Source organism: Portunus trituberculatus, chromosome 14 (assembly GCF_017591435.1).
Source record: "Portunus trituberculatus isolate SZX2019 chromosome 14, ASM1759143v1, whole genome shotgun sequence".
Lineage (NCBI taxonomy): Eukaryota > Metazoa > Arthropoda > Malacostraca > Decapoda > Portunidae > Portunus > Portunus trituberculatus.
In genome coordinates, this window is record NC_059268.1 from 19,999,184 (window position 1) to 20,016,683 (window position 17,500).

The following is a 17,500-nucleotide window of genomic DNA, read 5'->3' on the forward strand; positions in this document are numbered from 1 at the left end:
TCACTATTTTCCAAGACCACAGAGATGATTAGCGAGGTTTTCAAGAGTATTTGTCCCGTTAATAATACTGGAATCTTATCATTCTGTCTCTAGATCCATAAAAACACCTTAAAAACTCGTGTAAACTTAAATAAAGCCTTTTGGAATAGTGGAGGTGAAGGACAGACAGAAGTGTTTGAAAATACGAGTCTATGAAACACATGGGCTAATTGGTGTCTCATACTTCGTATTCTCAAACACCTCTGTGCCTCATCTCCACTATTTCAAAAGGCTTTATTTAAATTTACACGAGATTTTTAAAGTGTTTTTGCCGTTCTAGAGGCAGAGTGACAAGATTTCTACATTATTAACTGGAGACTCTTTTAAAAGGCTCTAGTTGAAGTAATAAGGATTTTTTATGGTGTTTTTTTACGGTTTTAGAGGCAGAGTGACAAGATTTTTCATTATTAATTGGAGAACCACTTTTGAAAACCCGCTAATCATGTCTGTGGCCCTTGAAGATAGTGGTGAGAGAGCAAAACGTTTCTGAAGGATTGTTTAGCTACGTATACTAGTGAAATAGAAAGAACTGTGGGTCGTATACTCACCTCCACTATTCTCAAAAGACTGTACTTGACATTATTCGCTATTTCTAAGAGAATTTTTTACGATTCTAGTGATTGATTAACGAGAATCCTACAGTCACGGGAAGCACTCTTGTAAAACCTGGCTAATCATCTCCGTGGCTCTTGAAAACAGTCGTGGTGAGAGAGCTGGGCGTTTCTAAATACGGGCATAGTGCTACCCTGCCTCACAACACAGCTGGGATAAGTAACCTAATACGAGTAGCCTTAAAAAGAGGGTACAATGCCACGTCATCCCTATGCACCGTGACTGATTCATACTCATTCCCTGCTGAACCTTCTCACTAGCAAGAGAGACAACACTCAAATGGGACTTTTTTAAATCTTTTCTTTTTTTTTTTTTTTACTTTGGTTGGCCCTCTTCCCTACATACATTATTTTCATTACTCGTAGCATAATGAGTACCATTTAATCCCTTCAGTACCAGGACGCGTTTTTTATCTCCATTCTAGTTACTGTTTGGGAATTTCACGCAGCTTCAGAAACATATGCTGGGATTGAAATAGTGAAACCTCTGGCCATTAATCTTTTGACTCCGCACTAAAGTCTGTCTACTTTAAAATGGCTCCTGGATTTAAAATGTACTGTAGCTTACTGATAACGTCATTGATTTGATGTGAATAATACTTGTTTTCTGCTGATCAACGCACTTATTACAGGGATAGCTCACGGTTTTCCTCAAGATCTGACAACCACGCATTCCCTGGGACACCATTCAAAAGGAGACCCAGGATCCACTTTAAACAAACTAGGGTTATTGGAAAGCAGTGATTGTTCCATTGATCTCATCCTATTTTTCTTCCTTCCTTTCTTTTCTTCACTCCTTCGCATTAGTTACTGGCAAGACTGACGCAGCGGTTGTTCTATTCATGTCAACCTCTCTTCCTTCCTTCACACTAGTTATCAGCAAGCAATCACGTAGAGGTTGTTCAATTCATGTCAATCTCTCATCCTTCCTTCCTTCCTTCCTTTACCTTTCTCCGCATTAGTTACTGGCAAGGCAGTGACGTAGCGGTCGACTCAGGCAGACAATGCGGGAATGGATAAGATACACACGCGGTAAGGAAATGGATGGATAAGATAGCGGTAAGTGTCGTGGCATTCCTTTATACTACAACCTCATTCGATGCTTCTCTGCCACACCCTCATATAAATAATTCAGCCACTATGTACTGATACCCTACATCCCACACGATTAACCCCCTTGTGTACTATGACGCGTTTCTACATTCATTCTGCTTACTCTATGATGGTTTTATACAGCTTCAGAAACTTATGTGGGGATTAAAATAGTGAAGACTGTGGCTATTTATCTTCTCACCTCCATAGACCTTTCCTAATGTCAATAATATGGTCTAATCGTACACAAATCTCAGGTAAAATGCGTCCTAGTATTAAAAGGTCCTAAGAGACGTGAACCTCCAGATTACATGACAATTTTTTAACTCTTTCGACATAATGGAGAAAAAACAGACCGTATCAAATGAATCAACAATGTAGCCCTTGAAAAAAAAAAAAAAAAACGTGAATTTCCAGAATACGTGATTCTGATGAAAAATAAGAAAAAAAAAAAGCTGACGGAACTTAATCAACTCTGGCCTCTTAAAAAAAAAAAGTCAATAAAACTGTTAATGAACAAAAGCCGACGGAAAGAGGGAACTCCGAATGACGTCATGGGAAGAAGGAATTAACAATAATGTCACGAGTATCCATGTCCCTGTGTGTGTGTGTGTGTGTGTGTGTGTGTGTGTGTGTGTGTGTGTGTGTGCCAATTCTTCCCGGATCGATGGCGTCACACATAGGGAGGGGAGGCCGTGACGTCACCAGTTCCGCGTTCACTGAGGTCTCATTGGCTTTGTGACGGTGGTGGTGGTGGTGGTGGTGGTGTACCTTGTCTATGCAGCTCAGTGTTGTGATGATTGCTTAAGATAAACATGTGTGTGTGTGTGTGTGTGTGTGTGTGTGTGTGTGTGTGTGTGTGTGTGTGTGTGTGTGTGTGTGTGTGTGTCCCGTTTTTAATTTATCTTACTATGTTCGCTTGATATTATTTTTTCTTCTGTGTGTGTGTGTGTGTGTGTGTGTGTGTGTGTGTGTGTGTGTGTGTGTGTGTGTGTGTGTGTGTGTGTGTGTGTGATCAACGGGATTACTTTGTATGTTTGTACGTGAGGCAACAAGCAAGCACGCACGCACGCACGCACACACGCACATAAATAAAAGTATAAGTAAGTCAATATCTCTCTCTCTCTCTCTCTCTCTCTCTCTCTCTCTCTCTCTCTCTCTCTCTTTCTCTGCAGTGTGAGAGGGAGAGGCAAGAGGGGATGTTGTTGTTTTCTCCTATAATAAGAGAGGATGTTTACCGCCTCGGGTGCAGCGATGTTGTCACTCTTATCTCGTTACACCATGACTTTGCATCAGAAATTCCCGGAGACACAGAGAGATACGCAGTGGAGAGGCGTGACTGCGTACATGTCTACCCAGCGCTTAAGACTCTTGGTTCATATTCCAAAGCATAATAAAGTAAGAGAAGGTGTGAGAAGCCGTCAGACCTACATGTGCGGTTCTCAAACACTGACTTCACACACAAGGGTAAAAAAATTCAATAGGGTTTTTTGCGTATAGGAAGAAGAGTTTTGAGTACTGCTTTCGCCACACGTGATATAGAATACAATAAAGGCAAGGATTTCAAACTTACACTACTAACAGCACATAAATTTTAACCTCTTCAGTTCTGGGACCCATTTTTACCATGAGTTTTTGGGTGTGATTAGACGATTTTTTGACATTTGAAGGGTCTATGGAGGTCAGATGATTAATGGCCAGTCTTTACTATTTTAATCCCACACATAAGTTTCTGAAGCTGTATAAAGTCACCAGATAGTAAGCAGAATGAATATGGAAACGCGTCATGGTACTGAAGGGGTTTAAGAACAGCACTGGAATTAAAACCACTGAAGAACACAGATCAGGAAAGGAGATACAAGAAACATTTTAGAAGCTACAATACAAATCTGACTTTAAACGAACACAAAAACATACATAAAAAAAAATCTTTGCCTTACTTTCCTTACTACACAAACGTAATTGGAAACAGCACTGGCGCATACCAAACGAGTAATTTATGAATAAAAACGAGGAAAATAGAGAGGGAGATGGCTAGTAGTAACGCCGCCCTTGTATCCTTGATCCTTAATCCCTTCAGCACCATGGCGCTTTACCATATTCACTCTGCTTACTATTCAGTGATTTTATACAGCTTCAGAAACTCATGTGGAGGGACTAAAATAGTGAAGACTGTGGCCATTAATCTTCTGGCCATCATAGACCCTTCCTAATGTCAATAAAATGGTTTAATCGTACACAAATCTCAAGGTAAAAAGGTATTGCACTACTGAAGGGCTTAAGACTGAAGGGGACAAGGGAGCAAGATCCGGGAGACAAGGGCAAGATACCTCCGAGTTACCCCAGCTCTCTCAACCGTCAGGAGGGAAAAAAGGCGTTTCCTGCGTGGGATTCGAGCCAAGGGCAGTCTTCGGGAACTAGTATACAAACCAGGAGTCTGTTGATGGAGTAACTTTTCTATGTAAGAGGGGAAAGCTGGCCAGGGGCAACATAAAACGAAAAAAAAAAAAATAGGAAAGGCCCACTAAGTTGCCAGTCCCCTTACAGGTCCTAGAAAAAAAAGGGAGAGAAAAAAAAAAAAAAAACGTCTTTAAGTGAAACGCTTCCTCTTAAGTGAAGTACGAAGGTGAATTTTAAACCAACGCAGCGACATATGGGTGAAAAAAAAAAAAAACCAGCATCCACCTTCACATCAACGCGTACCTACCTTATTACCCAAACCCTCGAAAATTTGACCTAACCACCGACACACGGGTGAAAAAAAAAAAAATAGCATCCACCTTATAATATCAAGTAAATACAAACCCTCAAAGTATCACAAAGCACGAAAACCTTAACACCAACACGTACTTACCTTATAACACAAACTCTCGAAGAATTGACCTAACCATCGACATACAGATAAAAAATTAGTATCCACCTTATAATATCCAGCAAATTCAATCCCTCGAAGTATCACAAAGCAGGAAAATCATTACACCAACGCGTACTTACCTTAAAACATCAGGCAAACACAAATCCTCGAAAAATTTGACCTAACCATCGACATACAGGTAAAAAAATATAAACCACCTTATAATATCAAGCAAATTTAAAGCTTCGAAGTATTACAAAGCAGGAAAACCTTCACATTAACAGGAGAAAGACTAGGAGGGAGAGAAAGTGATGAGGAGAAGTGAAAGAAGGGTGGGAGAGGGAGAAAATCCGAGAGAGAGTGAGAGAAAAGTGAGAGAGAGGAGTGGGTAGGTAACGGATTGGACAGAATCTAAGACCTACATTATAACATCAAGAAACACAACTTCCCACAAACTCAATGCAAGTAAAGTAGAGTGTAGCTTATAATTAACCCCTTCAGTACTGGGACACATTATAACCTTGAGATCTGTGTATGATTAGACCATTTTATTGACATTTTGAAGGCTTTATGGAGGGCAGAAGATTAATGGCCAGAGTCTTCACTATTTTAATCCCTCACATGAGTTTCTGAAGCTGTATGAAATCACCAAATAGTAAGCAGAGTGAATATGGAAACGCGTCATGGTACTGAAGGGGTTAAAAGTAAATGCATTGACACTTACCTGCGATTCCAAAACTGCATCTTCTGAAGGAGGAGGAGGAGGAGGAGGAGGAGGGAAGGAAAAGCGGTGGGTAGTCACTGTACTGTCACTGTCACTGTTACTTACCACGCCTGGTCTTGAATCCTGACAACCAGAAGAGAGGTGATAATATTGACAGGAAGAGGAACAGTAAAGGTCAAACAAAAAAATAATAATAGAGAAAATAATAATGTTAATGGGTATAAAGTAATAATAGCAGTTGTAGTAGATAGAGATAATAATAGTGATAAAAACAGTGAAGATGATACAAAAAAAATAATAGTGAAAATAATAATGGTGATGAGAGTAAAGTAATAATAGTAGTTGTAGTAAAGATAATGGTGGTGATAATGGTGTTAGTAGTAAGTATTTGAAGTATTTGTATAAAGTGCATAAAATAAATGAAAAAAAATACATATTGAAAAATATAAAGGTGTAAAAATATAAAGAAGAAAAGAGAGAGAGAGAGAGAGAGAGAGAGAGAGAGAGAGAGAGAGAGAGAGAGAGAGAGAGAGAGAGAGAGAGAGAGAGAGAGAGAGAGAGAGAGAGAGAGAGAGAGAGAGAGAGAGAGAGAGAGAGAGAGCAAATCGAGGTGGAGGAGGAGGAGGAGGAGGAGAGAAGATTATAAAAGGATAACGAAACCTTTGGATCATTGCATGGAAGAAGAAGAAGAAGAAGAAGAAGAAGAAGAAGAAGAAAGAAGATGAAGAAAAGAAAAAGAAACAATAACAACAACAAAAACAACTGAAAAGAACAAGAACAAAAAGAAAAAAGAAAAAAAAAGAAGAAGAAAACAGAACAAGGAAAGATTAAATCCAACCAAACATAAGAAGAAAAAAAAAACACAAAAGGAAGAAAGACAGACAGAAACAAAGAAACAAAGAAACAAGAAGAGAGAGAGAGAGAGAGAGAGAGAGAGAGAGAGAGAGAGAGAGAGAGAGAGAGAGAGAGAGAGAGAGAGAGAGAGAGAGAGAGAGAGGAGGCAATATAATCTTACTCACAAGCCCGGATGTAAGGAGGCGATGATGCAATGGTTGGGGGGGGAGGGAGTGAGCACGAGGCCACCGCACGAGTCTTACCTGCACCAAGAGGAACACAGGTGAGCCACAGAGAGAGAGAGAGAGAGAGAGAGAGAGAGAGAGAGAGAGAGAGAGAGAGATTGGACAAAGGAGATACATTCACAGACTTACAGATAAATAAAGACACACACACACACACACACACACACACACACACACACACACGACACAATACAGAATAGTTACATAATGTCTTATTTCTTCAATGACGCTTATTATACACTGTCCCCCCCTCTCTCTCTCTCTCACACACACACACACACACACACACACACACACACACACACACACACACACACACACACACACTGGGATGACGTCAGAAGAGCACAATGACCCAGGTATTCTATAACCACGAGTCCTCCTGATCCTAGTTCGCTATATATAGAAGAGAAGGATTAAGAAATGTCTAACTTACTCCTCTTCCCCTACGTACTCTTTTCCTGGACTTCCCCATGCGTATTGTACATCTCTCTATCTCTATCTCTATTATTCCTTCCATTCTCCATCTCTTCCTTCTCGTCCTCCTCCTCCTCCTCCTCCTTCTACACGTGGCACAACTCTAGCATTCATCATTTTTTCCAATTGTTTATGCCCGCGCAAGATAAGGAGATAGGGCCAATGATAGTGATAGCTTGCAGGGCCGGGCAGTGGCGGTGAGGAAGTGAGGGCGGTCTCGTTGGTTGGTTAACTAGTGGGGTGCCTGGTGGGGCCTGGTGGAGTCTGGTAGGGGTCTATCATCCAGGGTAGTGTGTAATCTTATCAGGCTGCTTCAAGGATGGCGACTGAATGATTTGGATAGCTATGGTAGTGCTGTGTGTGTGTGTGTGTGAGAGAGAGAGAGAGAGAGAGAGAGAGAGAGAGAGAGAGAGAGAGAGAGAGAGAGAGAGAGAGGTCCGTATTCTAAAACATTTCTGAGGCGCACATACACTATTTTCTAAAAGTTCTAATATTAAATGCCATACACGAGGTCTTTTAAGTCTCTTTTTGCGGTTCTAGTGACAGATTAACACGCTGTACACGTTATCAACAGCTTCAGTACTGGGTCGCATTTCTACCATGAGTTTTGGGTATGATTAGACGATTTTATTATTACGAAGGGTCTATGGAGGTCAGAAGATTAATGGACAAAGTCTTTACTATTTTAATCCCCCACAAAAGTTTCTGAAGCTGTATAAAATCACCAAATAGTAAGCAGAATGACTATGGAAACGCGTCATGGTATTTAAGGGGTTAAAAGAAGAAAAAAAAAAAGACAATTTGTGCCTTTGCTCATCACTATTACCACGAACATCCCATATCTTTATCGCAAACTCCTATCAACTTCTGTGAACTTCCCATCAACACGCTATCACTGCCACCGTCGCCACCGCCTCCTGGTTAGCAACGGCCACAACCAATCCTTCACCTGGGCGACCTCCGACACGCAAAACACAGGTACCCAACTCAGGCGACGTACTTTAGTGAGGTCAGAAGCGCCACCATCTTTCTGAGTACCACTGCCACACCAGCATTGTTTTCCTCGCGGTCTTTATTGTTATCAGCCTCACTCCATTCATCTGACCTGGCTTAAAATGTATATCTTACGCTAAATTACCTTGATATTCTAATCCAACCTAATCCAATTCTGTTCTACTCGTAACCTACCCTAAGCTAATTTTTCATAGCTTAGTCTAACCTAACCTAACCTAACGCAACTTATCCTAGCTTTACCTAACCTAACCTACCTTAATCTAACCCTACCTTATCCAATTAAACAGTTCTAATCTACCCTTACCAAATCTATCCTAACTTTGTCTAACTTAAATTAACTTAGTAGTAGTAGTAGTAGTAGTAGTAGTAGTAGTAGTAGTAGTAGTGAAGGGGTTAGGAGCTGGTTGGTTCAGGGCACGCCACGCCTCTACTACTACTATAAACCTCTCCTTTGGCAACGTGTGGAGTGACGTCAGTGTGTTGTGAGGTGTTGCGGTGACTACTAACACTATAGGACAGGAGCAACGGTAGTAACATCCTGTAGAGTGAATCCTAATGAGTCCCTCCCACGATTATAACCTCTCCTCTCCCTCTCCCTCTCTCTCTGATAAATCAATGTGCCTATCTCCTTCCTTCTTTCCTTCCTTCCTCCCTTACCTAATCTCTTTATTTTTTTATTTATTTATACCACGTGGGCTTTTCACGGGAATTTCTGGGCTAAAGGGCATACTTTTCGTGGTACCTCCTATCTCAAAGCCCACCCGCTAGGAAACCCTTGTCCCGAGTGAGGAAGCCCAACCTACACTCGGACCGTGGACAGGATTCGAACCCGTGCGCTTGGAGACCCCTCGGACCCCAAAGCACGCATGGTTTTCTTCCTTCCTTCCTTCCTTCCTTATCTCCTTTTTTTTCCAGTCTTCTTTCATTCATTCTCTTTCTTCCCTCTCACGGCTCCTCCTTTCTTCTCGTTCCTTCATTTCTTCCTTTGTGTCGATATTTCACAGCTTTTATTCACTTATTTGCTTTCTACACTGCAATATTCACAAGAGGAAAGTCATGGTGGTGATGGTGGTGGTCGAGTAGTGTCGACTCTTACGAACCAACAGAGAGAGAGAGAGAGAGAGAGAGAGAGAGAGAGAGAGAGAGAGAGAGAGAGAGAGAGAGAGAGAGAGAGAGAGAATCTACCCCAACCGATCTTCACTGACAAAAACTTGCTTCAAACTTGTAATAAACGTGAGGTTCGTCTGATATTATTCTGTCAATAGTCTAGCAAGCAATATCACGCTTCGTCGAACCGTGACGCGGGAAGGAGGAGGAGGAGGAGGAGGAGGAGGAGGAGGAGGAGGAGGAGGAGGAGGAGGAAGAACAACAGGAACAACAACAACAACAACAGGAGGAAGAAGAAGAAGAAGAAGAAGAAGAAGAAGAAGAAGAAGAAACATAAAAAGAAGCAGAAGCAGAAGCAGAAGCAGAACAACAACAACAACAACAACAACAACAAAAACAAGAAGAATATGAACAAGAACAAGAACAAGAGTAAGAACAGGAAGAGTAAGAGGAGGAGGAGGAGGAGGAGGAGGAGGAGGAGGAGGAGGAGGAGGAGGCAACGAGGCGAAATGAAGCCGTGAACCACCAAATAAGGCAGCGTGGGTGATGACAACGTGCCTTGGGTCATGACGCGTCGCTATCAGTCTCCCCATCCTCGGACGATCAAAGGATTACTCATATCCTCCTTCACTTGGGCCTTACGTGAGGGCGGAGGGCGGCGGCGGCGACTGGAGGGAGCGGGAGGCAGACAGCGGCGCCACCTCTCAGCCTCGTATTTCTCAAACACTTCTGTGCCTCACCTCCACTATTACAAAAGGTTTTATCTACATCGAGCGAGTTTTTTCAGGTGTGTTTACGGTTCTAGAGGCAGAGTGACATGATTTTTATATACTTAACTGGAGAAACGCTCTACTTGCAGTAAGATGGGTTTTTAAGGTATTTTTATGGTTATAGAGTCAAATTAATATGATTTTTATATTGTTAACTGAAGAAAGACTCTTTTAAAAGAACCTAGTTACAGTAATATGGGTTTTTTAATTGCCACATAAGTTTCTGAAGCTGTATAAAATCACCAAATAGTAACCAGAGTGACTATGAAAACGCTTCCTGAAGGGATTAAGATTACACATGTGGCATCTTAGGAACCTGCATTGCCGTGTGCCTGCTCCGAGGGGCTGTGTGTCTGCTTAAGGGCGTCTGGCTACTGGCGAAGTTGACAGAGGAAGTGTGACCAGTGAGTTGTTTGAAGTACGTGAGCTGCATTACCGGGGTATTATCGTGACACTTGCACCTTGAGCTGAGCCTACACGATCAGTACTGTTGCGCAATGCATTGAATCATTTTAATTGTGCAATATTCGCTTCCCCTGCACACCTCTTCATTATCTCCCTTTCACTGTCAATAACACTGTACAGTACGGAATACTGCGTAATAATATTGATCGTGTAGCCTCAGTTTTACAGTGATATAGGTAGCTGGCTGTCTCACCGCACGACACACACACACACACACACACACACACACACACACAGGGAAGCTAACTGTCCAACATGTCTTTTTCTTTTATATTTTTTTTTCTCTCTCTCTCTCTCTCTCTCTCTCTCTCTCTCTCTCTCTCTCGTGGTAGCAATGAAAATACGGTTACTTCTAGAGCGAGGGACAGCCAGCGAGGGACAAAGGACAGAACAGAGACGTGAATCAAAACACTAGTGAGGCGAGATGACAGCCAGGAAGCAGCTCAATGACTTGCAATGAGAGTGTAGTGCCAACGGAGAAACCACCACCACCACCATCACCACCACCACTATATCATCACACTAATGGGGGTCTTCCTCTCTCGGGGCAGGATGGGAATGTGTACCGTTGTGTGTCATGGACTAGTAAAATCTTTTCTTAATCACTTCAGTACTGGGACACATTGTTACCTTGAGATTTGTATACTTTTAGACCATTTTATTGACACTAGGAAGCATCTATGGAGGTCAGAAGATTAATGGCCACAGTCTTCACTAGTTTAACTCCCCTCCATAAGTTCTAAAGCTGCATAAAATCACCAAATAGTAAGTAGAATGAATATGGAAACGCGCCATGGTACTGAAGGGGCTAAAAACGCATCGCTTTTCATTACAGCAAGAGTAATGAGTGTTGGTTTATTAAGAAAGATATTTGTGTCAGTAATCAATTCGCATATTATCTCGTTAACTGTTTTCTGGATGGAGGACAAAGGTAAGGAAGCGAGACAGGTAGTGTGGCTATGTGCAGAGAAGAGAGATAACAAACGTGAATAGCTGAAAGAAGGAAAAGGAAAGAAAGATAAGACTAGAAGTAAGACTGAGAAGCTTAGTAGTGTGAAGAGGAGAGAAGAGAGATGAGATAAAAAAAAAAGTGGCCATCTATACAGAAGAGATAATAAACGTGAAGAATAGTTGCTGAAAGAAGAAAAGGAAAGAAAGATAAGACAAGAAGACTGAGAAACATACCAGTGTGAAGAGGAGAGAAGAGAGAAGAGATAAAAATGTGGCCATCTATACAGAAGAGATAATAAATGTGAACAGCTGGAGGAAGAGAGGGAAAGAAAGACAAGACTGGAGGTAAAACTGAGGAAACATAGCAGTGTGTAGAGGAGAGAAGAGAGAAAAATATGACTATCGAAAGAGGAGAACATATATAATAAGCGTGAAGGATAGGTTGCTGGAGGAAGAGAGGGAGAGAAAGATAAGACTGAAGGTAAGAATAAGGAAACCCAGCAGTGTGTAGAGAACAGGAGTTTTTAGCGTGACGGATGATACAGACAGAGAAGAGACAGTGACGATTAATCTACAAAAACAAATAGAGGAAAAAAAAGAATCTCTCCTGACACTTCCTTGTGATATAAACGCGTGTCACAGTTCGCATATAAAAAAAAAAAAAACTACCCACGAAATTGCCCTCAGTGTTTAAAAGTGGGTTAATAAATAGATACTTTAATCATGTCTTTGTGAGGGAACGAAAAGTGATTAATGGCTGTTATATATGTATGATTTATTTACGTTCGTTTTTTGTGTGATGACTTTTATCTTCCTTTCTTGTTTGTGATGAATTGCCAAGATCACTTATTATTCTGAATGTCACTTGAATGTTTTAACACTTGCCGGGTTTTAAACGGGTCGTGTTTTCCAAGTACGATTAACTCCTTCAGTAACTTAAGTTTGGCTACGATTAGACGATTTTGCTAACATTAGGAAGAGTCTGTGGAGGTCACAAGATTTTTCCAAGTACCCAAAGTTTGAGTACGATTAGACGATTTTTCTGACATTAAGACTATGGAGGTCACAAGAATTTTCCAGGTACAGTTAACTCCTTCCGTACCTTAAGTTTGGCTACGATTAGACAATTTTACTGACATTAGGAAGGGACTATGGAGGTCAGAAGATTTTTCCAAGTACGATTAACCCCTTCAGTAACTAAGTTTGAGTACGATTAGACGATTTTATTGACATTAGGAATGGACTATGGAGGTCAGAAGATTAATGGCCAGAGTCTTCACTATTTCAATCCCCCACATAAGTTTCTGAAGCTGTATAAAAAGACCAAATAGTAACCAGAAAGAATATGAAAACGTGTCCTGGTACTGAAGGGGTTAATTAAGTGTGGGAATGTCCAGTACTGTTGTGATTTGCGTGACGTTAACTTGTGTGCTGTGTGTGTGTGTGTGTGTGTGTGTGTGTGTGTGTGTGTGTGTGTGTGTGTGTGTGTGTGTGTGTGTGTGTGTGTGTGTGTGTGTGTGTGTGTGTGTGTGTGTGTGTGTGTGTGTGTGTGTGAGAGAGAGAGAGAGAGTGAGAGAGAGAGAGAGAGAGAGAGAGAGAGAGAGAGAGAGAGAGAGAGAGAGAGAGAGAGAGAGAGAGAGAGAGAGAGAGAGAGAGAGAGAGAGAGAGAGAGAGAGAGAGAGAGAGAGAGAGAGAGAGAGAGAGAGAGAGAGATAAGGTTAAGTAAATATTTATAGCCTTATACGTAAACGAGGAGGAAAAAGTGATAGAAACAGCAATATCCACAGAAACTGGAACACACACACACACACACACACACACACACACACACACACACGAAAAACAAATCAAATATAAGCTTTTCTTTTTCTTTTTCCTTTTTTGTGAAGTGAACAGAATCGACAAGACAGCTCAAGCACAGATAACGGATCCCTTCTTTCACAACCCCCAAGGTCGCTGAAGTGTCCTCGCCCAAGAGAAGACAATTAGTGACTCTCCCTCTCTCTCTCCCTCTCTCTGATACATCATGAGACCCTTTGTCAAATAGAGTAACGGTGAGGTAGCGTTGTAAATTGCCCCAGAGAAGGTAAAGCAGTGAATTGTGGGTATATATGAGGTTATCAAAGCTAGGGTTGCTCTGAATAGCCGGGGAGCTGACAGGATGGAGGGTAGTGGAGATTTGGGTGATATAAACAAATTCTTCAGTCTTCCACGAATTGCGACCTCTGAACGAACGGTCTCCTCCTCCTCCTCCTCCTCCTCCTCTTATTCATCGTCTTCCTCTTCATCTTCACGACATAAGCTACTGACATCTGTTTTCTCTTCTCGCTCTTTTTCCTTAGCAGATTCTCCCCCCCTCTCTCTCTCTCTCTCTACCTATTCATATAACAATGTCTTTCTCTCACTCCCTTCCTCTCCTTCTCTCATTCCTTATCCACTCTTCATCTTTCTCACTTCCTTCCTTCGTCTACCCACATATATACCCATTCTCTACCTACTCTCTTACCTCCCCGTCTCCCCGTCTCCCCCGTCTCTCCATGTGACATCAGAGGATTGAGAAACAGAGCTGAATAGGGAGGAAACGCGTGGAGTCTGAGGGTGTGACGGTGTGGGGGAGCAGCGAGGAGAGAAGTACCTGTGGTGTTTCTCTATTCCTGTGTGACATTGCTCGCTGGAAGGTCACGAACACAGTGGCTGATAGTAACGTTATTTCTCTACCTTAGCAACTGTTCGTGGGTAAACTTTAGCATCTTGGCACCTTACGTGAGTCTAGTTGTGTTACTTCTGTCTCTTAGCAACTCTATACGTGGGTTCGGTGTTAGTCTAGTAAGTGAAGTACTTGTGTAGGTGAAAGCTTTGAAACTAGCATCATTTTAATTTGAGTCTGTTGAAAGTAAGTGGCTGAGTTTTCAAGTGTTTTCAGTGTTAGGACGCATTTGTACCTTGAGTTTTGAGTGTGATTAGACGATTTGATTTACATTAGGAAGGGTCTATGGAGGTCAAAAGATTAATGGCCACCGTCTTCACTGTTTCAATCCCACGTAAGTTTGTGAAGCTGTATAAAATCATCAAATAGTAAGCAGAATGAATATGGAAACGTGTCCTGGTACCGAAGGGGTTAATAGAGTAAAAATATTGATAATCTGTCACTAGAACCATAAAACCACCATTAGAAACACAAATATAATGACAACTAGAGCCTTTGGAATGTGGTGGAGATGCAGCCTATATAAAAGTGTTTCAAAATGCAAGCTACAGGCCTATATTCTGTAGTAGTGGTGGTGGTGGTAGTAGTAGTAGTAGTAGTAGTAGTAGTAGTAGTAGTAGTAGTAGTAGTAGTATACATTGCAATGGGAGTATATTACAAAAGTGGTAATCTTCTCTTTGCTTCTGATTCTCTTTTATTTCTCTTCTACGAGTCTTTCTTCTGTTTTCGTTTCATTTCTGTGTTTTGTTCATTTCTTTAACTCCTATTTCTATCCTGCTACTTATTACTTATGACCAGTATTCTGAGACGCTTTGCTCTCTCACCATCACTGCTTTCAAAGACTCCAGTTGAAGATACTCGTGTGTTTAAGAGTATTTTTTACGGTTCTGGTGGTAGATTGGCAAGATTTCTAGGGTATTAAAAAGAGAAACTGTCTTGAAAACCATGCTAATTGTCTCTATGGTCTTGGAAAACTATCGTAGTGAGATGGGGAAGGAGTTATTGAATACGAGTCTGTGTCTTGGCAATAAGCTGAAGGTGATGCAAGAAAAGCGTCCCTGACCTATCTGAAGGAGGCGTCGACGGAACATAGCACACAAACACCTCCCTCATACACTACCCGCTCTCGACCCTCACACACCGCCCTTCCACAGCCTCAACAAAGCGTCCCCTCACTCCTCTCTTCCTTGTATCTTTTCTCAAGCTCTCCTCTGCGCAGTAGCCAAGCAGTCTAACGCTCGCACTCAGAAACCCTTTTGTTCTCTCACCGCGACTATTTTAAGACGCCGCGGAGATGACTGATCAGGTTCTCACGAGTGTTTCTCTTATTAATAGTACAGAAATCTCGTTCATCCGCCACTAGAACCGTGAAAAAGATCCTTAATCCCTTTCAGTACCATGTCGCGTTTACCTATTCATTCTGCTTACTATTTGGTGATTTTATACAGCTTCAGAAACTTATGTGTGGGATTAAAAATAGTGAAGACTGTGGACATTTAATCTTCTGACCTCCATAATGTCAATAAAATGGTCTAATCGTGCACAAATCTTAAGGTAAAAAATACGTCTCAGTACTGAAGGGGTTAAGGGTTGTTTGAGTGTCATAGAGGTAGTTAGCCATTGTGTGAGTCTTTATGTGAACAAAAACGCTCTGCTCTCTCACCACTGGGTCTAAAAGTCACTGAGATGATTAGGTGTGTTTTCTTAAATGTTTTCTTTCTTCTCTTTGCTTCTGATTCTCTTTTATTTCTCTTCTTTGATTTTTTTCGTCTATTTTCGTTTCATTTCTGTGATTTATTAATTTTTTATCTCCTATTTCTATCGTGGCTTTTACTTTACCTTCACATTTTCTTTTTCTTCCCTTTTCTTCCTTCCTTCTTTCTTATTACCATTCTCTCTACTCCCTCTCTACTTGTTTCCTCATATTTTCATGCTTACACCTTCATTCCTTCTTTCCTTACACATTCCTCTTGCTTCCATCCTTCCTCTCTCATTTTTCTACCTCCTCCTTCACAAACATATCCTTTTTACAATTATTCCTTCTTTCCTTACACATTTCTCTCACTCCCATCCTCATCTTTACACTCACACACACACACACACACACACACACACACACACACACACACACACACTCACGCATCCTTTCTCCCTTACTCCTTTCTGTTCACCTTTCTCTCCCTCCCAGCACCGCATCATATCCTCACCTGACCTTTGCCTCTCTCTTTTATCTCTTTCTTTACCCCTTTCTCCGACTGCCGAGCTCCTTCCACCTCCACCTCCACCCGAGAGCCTCCCCGCCACCAGTGGTCAGCGCCCCGCCCTTGTCTAACCTTCACCTCTCTCTCTTAAGTTGAGTCTTCTTCCCTAACACCGACCCCCAACGCTCCCCTGCCCTGAATATGCTGTGCTGAGTGCATTAAACACCTCATTATTAAGTGTCGGTACAACAGACGCCCTCACAGAACACCAGGACGAGGAGTATAAGGGGAGGATGGGAAGGCAAGTCGCAATAACTGAAGGAGGAGGAGGAGAGAGAGAGACTGAGAGGAAGAAAAGAATGTCGGGGTCAGAACAAAACAAAACAGAGGTGGTGGTGGTGGTGGTGGAGTATTCAGAGGATCAAAGAAGCAAAGGATAAGAAGTGAGTTGCTTTCTATGGAGAGAGAGAGAGAGAGAGAGAGAGAGAGAGAGAGAGAGAGAGAGAGAGAGAGAGAGAGAGAGAGAGAGAGAGAGAGAGAGAGAGAGAGAGAGAGAGAGAGAGAGAGAGAGAGAGTAGAGTAATCAAAAGACCTCTTACTCTTGCACCAATTCGCCCAACACACACGCATTAATTAGTAGTAGTAGTAGTAGTAGTAGTAGTAACCTCCACCACCATCACTATCACCGTCTCCACATCAGTATGAAGATAAAGACAGTGGGCGCTTGCCATGTGGCGCGCAGTTGTGGCGTTTGGGCGACCCTGAGGCATGGCGAGGGTTGTTCACCTTCTATCTACACACACACACACACACACACACACAGCAGACCTCCATCACTTAAATCTAACCTGGCCACCATGCACTGCTTCCCTAATACACACACTAATTCATCTCAGTGGTTTACAGGTTAAATTTCTCGCGTCACTGAAGAGGAAGAGGGAATGTGAGTGATTGTGTTGATACAGCGATCTTTACTGCCTGTCGTGGTGTCCTTGAAGGTTTGTCCTCGCCTCTCCTCCCTCACTGTGTCCATACAGGTGACTCAGGTGTGTGGTTGCGTAGTATATGAGTGTTGTAGGCAGTTTATCACTCAGTTCAAGGAAAGAGACAGCTTAAATCCTTCTGTACTGAGACGCATTTCTAACTTTGAGATCTGGATATGATTAGACGATTATATTAACATTAAGAAGGGTTTAAGGTCAGAAGATTAATGGCAGCAGTCTTCACTATTCTAATCCCCCACATAAGTTTCTGAAGCTGTATAAAGTCACCAAATAGTAACCAGAGTGAATATGGAAACGCGTCATGGTACTGAAGGGCTTAAAGGATGTGATCTATATGAGTGTTGCCTCTCTATCCTTTTAATTTCCTTTCTTATTTCTTTTTTTAATCTTTCTTTATTCCAGTTG

The 17,500-nt window shown here is 41.9% G+C and overlaps 1 protein-coding gene across 5 annotated transcripts in view; it reads right to left on the minus strand.

The window, feature by feature from the left end:
• Window positions 1–17,500, minus strand: part of LOC123503796 (dual 3',5'-cyclic-AMP and -GMP phosphodiesterase 11-like) — a 142,853-nt gene that overhangs the window by 109,045 nt on the left and 16,308 nt on the right. For 4 of the 5 annotated variants that reach the window (XM_045253815.1, XM_045253806.1, XM_045253814.1 and 1 more), the window contains one exon: window positions 5,426–5,443. The exons of the other annotated variant lie outside the window; for it this stretch is intronic. The gene's annotated coding sequence lies outside the window, so the exon portion shown is untranslated. Of the gene's footprint in view, window positions 1–5,425; window positions 5,444–17,500 lie in introns of those variants that run through there. 5 annotated transcript variants of the gene reach the window in all.